Below are 6,000 nucleotides of genomic sequence, written 5' to 3'. Positions count from 1 at the left end.
GGAGTAATGAAGCCCCCCACTCTCGTGGCTAATTGGGACTCCCTGTCCTTCTTCATGTTAGGAGCTGGAGGGCTTGGGTTAGGCCCCCAAACCTGTTTTTTGGTGAGCTTTCAGCCCTATCCCACCACCTGGTTTGTCCCGTTTCAGTCACATGACTTTGATTTTTGCAGGTAGGTGTGAATCCTGGATAGTGCCTGGGACTTCCAGGTTTCCCCTACAGTAGGGACACTGAAGAAAGTTCACCCCATAAGGTGTGTTCGGGGGCCTCGAGGACAAGTAGGGACCCACAGACAGATGTCTGGATGGGTGGCGATCAGGCCAGAGTCTTGGAAGAACAGAGATTCCATTACTGTTTTAACAGTGAAATTGAAGGAGTAATTCTGGAAGGTCTGATGCAACTGAGGTTAAAATTATTATATGGTTTTTATTGTTAGCAGGAGTGGTTTTTAACTCTTAGACCCAGTCCCCCCTATTTATAATAAATATTTTGTAACCTTTCTTTTCTGGTGCCCGGAAGTGAACGTCATAGAAAATGTAACCTAACTATAAATATGATAAACAAATAGACAGGTAGATGGAAAGATGTGGTGCCTAAATTCTTATATTATGGGGTACTTTATATTCTATGCTAATTAGTGACCTCTCAGGACAAAAGGCACATACAAAGGGAGTCACTTCTAATAAACTATTTTTCCAAGCCTTACCTAACTGGGAAACAAGTGGCTTCAGAATGTTAGAGCGCCTCCCATGTCCCCGGGGAAATCTCCTTGTCAGAGTTCCAATTGCTGATGGTGTCCTGTGCTAAGTGCAAGCAAATGCGGTTCGGAAGCTGCCCGGAGGCTGACTCCGGGGATTCCTTCTCCATCGCAGCTGTAAGGGAGCCTTGCCTTTCCTGACCACAACCACAGAGGCGATTTTGAATCTCCTAAAACTGCCATACCAGTGTATATCACAACCCTCACAAGATACGTTGAATAAAGTAGAAAATTTTAAGTGTCTCCTTTAGGATAGAAATAGGGTATAAAAGAAATAAATTAAAAAATTCTAGTGCCCGTATAAGTGCTACATTACACTGGCTGCTTCATAAGGTTAGAAAACTTCATTACCGCTTTACATACCACATCTTGCAGTTAGATTTTATTTATCTTTTTTTCCCTAAAGAAAAAACAATCATTTGATGAGTTCTTGTGTCAGAGGTGACGAGCAGAGAGCAAGTGTAAAACCGGGAATCGTGATGCTGGTCAGTCTAAGACCAGCTCCGTCACTGTGCAGATCATCTTTACTCATTTTACTGCACTTTTTGGAATCAGCTTCTCACTTGGAAAAACCCCTGTGTCAGTTGGATTTGCTAGTAAAACCATTATTTTTCTTACCTAGAACATCAGTGATGGGTTTTCAAGATGACAAAAAAAATTTGCCCATGGCATTTAAACAGTTGCTTGTTCTCGTAACTCATGGCTCACGGTCTCGTATTTGTCACAATTGGAGAACTGTGTTTTCTTTGTGCAAATTCTCATTGCTTTGGTGATGCAGGGACACTTGTCCTCCTTACTGGATGGAGTATGATAGTAGTTTTTGCATTCTCTCCCTAAATCTGGAGTCCTGTGTTATGTTTCCTATTAACTTAAAAAATAGGAATATTGTTATTTACCTAAATATCTAACCTCACACCAGTGGTGCATATCAAATTGGTCCAAATAGGAATTCCAATATTAAATGAAACAGTAATTTCACAATTCACTTTTCCAAAAATTTGGATTGATGATTCAATTATACCAGGGACATTAGCTGTTTTAATTGAATCAATCATTGCTTTCTTCAATAAAATTTTCCATTCCATCTGCTCTTTTGATTTATTGTTCTTCAGTGTTTCATTTGCTTTCTTTCCCAAAAATATATGATTTTGGCTTTTGTCATTGAAAACCCTTACTGGTTTTGCTACCTCATGCTGGAGAGGAAGGCTTGTGACTGTTTTATAGTCACTGGTTTCATGGTTGTATGAGTGCTTAATGCCACTTTGCAGGGGTGTGGAGACCTAATGAATTGTGTACATAAAAGGCTTAGTCTACACTGAGTGCAGGGTTAGTGTCCGCAGCCCATGTCATCAGTATCATAATTAATCCATTACAATCATCCTCTATTAATCAGTGTTTTCCTTCTAACGTCTCCAGGAGAGGAAATGTAGTAATCTAAATGCAAATCTTTGCCAAACTTTCAGTCAATTCAAAACCTTTAAAGCTTTTCTGTCAATAGGACTGTGTGCCTTCTATCCCTACTTCTGCTCCCCTGACCCAGGATGCGGTCTCCACTGCTGATGATCCGTGAGACACTGGATTCTTGGTCCCATGGCTCTGTGTGTTCTGAGACATCTGGGGGATTCAGCACTGTTTTAGGGGCTTTGGGTCCCATCTCTTCATAGCATTGCTGAGATGAGATCTGTGGGTTCACCCTCATTCTTGAGTGTATGGTGCATTTTTTCTAGAACCAACACACGCCACCGTGGCAGCACTGCTTTGACCACGTGCTGGGACAGCGTGTGCTTCAGTTCTTGGGTTTAAATTTTCTGTTCTAATTCCTAAAATGGGGTATATTGACAGATACACTCCATGTAAACAGAAGCTCTGTGGGGTTTTCAGCAACTTCTAAGAGCATAAATATTCCTGAAGCAGCTAATCTTCCTCCCAACAAGTGAGGAGCAAGCCGGCAAGTCCTGGGCGCCTGTGGCGGCCAAGCTGTGCAGCCCAGGCTGCTCACCGAGGAGCAAGGAGAAAATCTTAGAAACCTACTTCCATGCTGTCTTTCACAGAATTTCAGAACTGAATGTTTTAATATTTAAAGAGGGGTGATTAGTTTTTTTATATATTATTTTATTTTTTTCCTTTTTCAGTTTTATCAGGTAGAATTTTTACAGTTCAACTTCACATACACATATTGCATGTAAATACATGTATAGAGCATACTGCATTTTTTAGTTTACATATATGTACTAATTATTGTTTCTAAGAACAGATTAGAGCTTTAGATTTTTAAAATTAGTTACCAGAGGAATAAGGACATCTACAAAAGAATAAACAGAATATGGTAATCCAATCACAAAGGACAGTCAGATGTGCTTGCATATATTCAAGAAATCAAAACAATATTTAGTTCATTTGTTGTCTTATTATTATTGCTATTAATTTTAGATTCCCCATAAATGAAGTCATATGGCATTTTTCTTTCTCTTTCCACCCCACTTCACTTAGAATGACAGTCTTCAGGTCCATCCATGTTGCTGCAAATGGCATCTTTTATGGCTGAGTAGTATTCCATTGTATATATGTATCACCTCGTCTTTATCCAGTCATGTGCTGATGGAAATTTGTGTTGTTTACATGTTCCTTGTTCTATGTCCCTTCTGGCAACAATTACGGATTTTAAATATTTTCCACCTTAAAATCCTTCCTGAAGGAGATGTGGTAACTGGAATCAAAAACAGTTACAGCACAGGGTTGTTTGTGAAGGGCCCTGGGGGCTTGGTAGAAAGGTTGGCAGAAAGGATCTCAGATTCTGATCAAATGAGTCCTCCTCTTGTAGCCCTGCTGACCGCCTGGCTCACGGCCTGCCCTACAAGTCTGACCAGTCCCTTCTGTGAATCCTACTGTATTGTGCACAAATTTTGTCCAATTGGTGTCATCCATTAGGGACCTTAAGTGAGGCACCCAAGCTCCTGTGTTGGTTTCTTCCATCAGCCCTTAACTTCCTTGGGAGCCAGGACTGTCTCATTGCCCCAAGGATCCCTAATGCCTAGTGAGATGCCTGATAAAGCTGGTACTTAACGAGCACATGGGTTAAATGGAAAAACCTGATCAAAAAAAGGCCCTCATTTTTCAGACATGCCTACTTGAGCACATAGGGTAAAATGACATGTCTTCTTGGATTTGCTGTCAAATACTTCAACAAAGGACAAGTAAAAGAACAAAGGTCTGAATAAAGGAAATATGGAAAAGTTTGTGAATTCCTTAATCTGGATGACGGGCTGATTGTACTATACTTACTGATGTATACTTAGGTTAGTTTATAATTTTACTGTCATTAGCTGAATAGCAAGTATTAATACGTATTAATTGAAATCCTTAGAACTGAACAAACTTACCCCACACAAAATCCTTTATATCCTAGTAGTTTGTCTTTCAGGAATCTTTTCCCACAAAGACAGGAAAAAAGGGAAAGGCAGATCCGTGCAGTATTTCCACGTTGTCAAAAGACCAAAGGCCGATACAAAAGAAGAGATTGTAAAAAAGATAAAGAGGCTGAAATCAATGTCCGGAAAACCTAGCTAACAATCCTAAATGGCCCAACTTAACTAACCTCAGCACTGCTGCATCAAGAATGGGGTAAATAGCACCTAGTGGATTTTTTTTAATAAATAAATAATAATCCATTTCCTACCACAGGCAATTATGATAAGACTGAGTATAAGTTCTAACACCAACTAGTGTACAAATCATAATTTCTACTTGATTCAAACTGCTTCTTCTATAAAATTTGAATCTTTTTATTCTTAAGACAGATTTGTGGCCTATGACCTAGTGATAAAATTTTCAACTGGCTTGTATTAAAAAAGTTCACCATAGTGAGAGTTTATTACATCAAGTATTCCTTTTTGGGAAACCCATGTGCCTTGTCACTCTCTTTCATAAGATTTCCTGTGGAAAATTCAATCCTTCATTCAGGAAAAGGCTGAGCAATATATCTCATGGAAAACCTTCATAAACTGCAACACAAGAAAATGAAAATGACAGTGAGCAGCCCGTGAAGCCGGCAGACACAAAGCGCACGGCTGTGTTCCCGCCTCGACTTTCTGTAACCAGCAGGGAAAATGTGCATTTCAAGAAATAGACATAAACACTTTTCAGGACCTGAGCACACAATTTCCCTTTCAGGGTTTAGTGGGCTTCCATTTAATTCTATGAGAAATGTTTAAAACAACAGAACAACAGCTGAGATAGGGTTTAAAGTAACTTTTATGTCTTAGTGAAAATAAAGCCAACTGATAGTTATCATTTTTACTTTATTTGATCTCACTCTCTTACTTTACCTCCCCAACCTCCTCCACAAAATGATGGTGAACATCCCCTCCTGGGTCAGAAGGCTAAGTAGAAAGTACCAATCAAATGGAGGTGTGCTTTGTTGTTTTATTTTTCAAAACAAACAAGTTTCATTCATGTGATTTAATAATTAACATCAGAAAAAAAGTCTACTCAATAAATGGTAGCCAACACATGTCATCATAGCTGATCATCAGGTTTGGCCCCACGTTACACACTTTTACATGGACATGTGCCATGTGCTGTCATGGGAAACGGTGAGTGGGGACAGGGTCTCTGCTCTCACAGGACACACAGCCTGGTGGGGGAGGTGGTGTTCAATCATTGCCCTTTTTTTTTTAATTTACTTACAAATTATGGGAAATGCTATTTAAAAAGAACAAAATGAGTCAATGAAACTGAAAAATACAAGGACAGTATTTAGGCTGAGGGAAGACAGGGAACCTCTTTGAAGAGCTGACACTCCACTGAGACCCAAAGGACAACTCCGGTGCTGCAGGTGAAGGGCAGGGACACACTGATAAAGGGCTGATATCCAGAATACACCAAAATCTCTTTAAACTCAACAAGAAGGATGAACAACCTGATTAAAAAATGAGCAAAATGCCTGAACACACACCTCATCAAAGAAGAAATCTTGATGCCAAAGAAGTCTATGGAAAGATGCTCCACAGCATCTGTCATCAAGGGGCAGCAGACTGAAACAGCGAGGTACTACTGCACACCTGTCAGAACTGCCAAAACGCAGAACACTGACAGCACCGAATGCTGGTGAGGATGTGGAGCGTCAGGAATTCTCATGCATTGCTGGTGGGAATGTAAAATGGCCCAGATACTTTGGAAGACGGTCTGGCAATTTTTTACAAATCTAAACGTACTCCTAACATATGATCCGGCAACTGTGCTCCTT

This window comes from Camelus bactrianus, chromosome 36 (assembly GCF_048773025.1).
Source record: "Camelus bactrianus isolate YW-2024 breed Bactrian camel chromosome 36, ASM4877302v1, whole genome shotgun sequence".
NCBI classification, from domain to species: domain Eukaryota; kingdom Metazoa; phylum Chordata; class Mammalia; order Artiodactyla; family Camelidae; genus Camelus; species Camelus bactrianus.
This window is presented reverse-complemented; position numbering follows the sequence as displayed.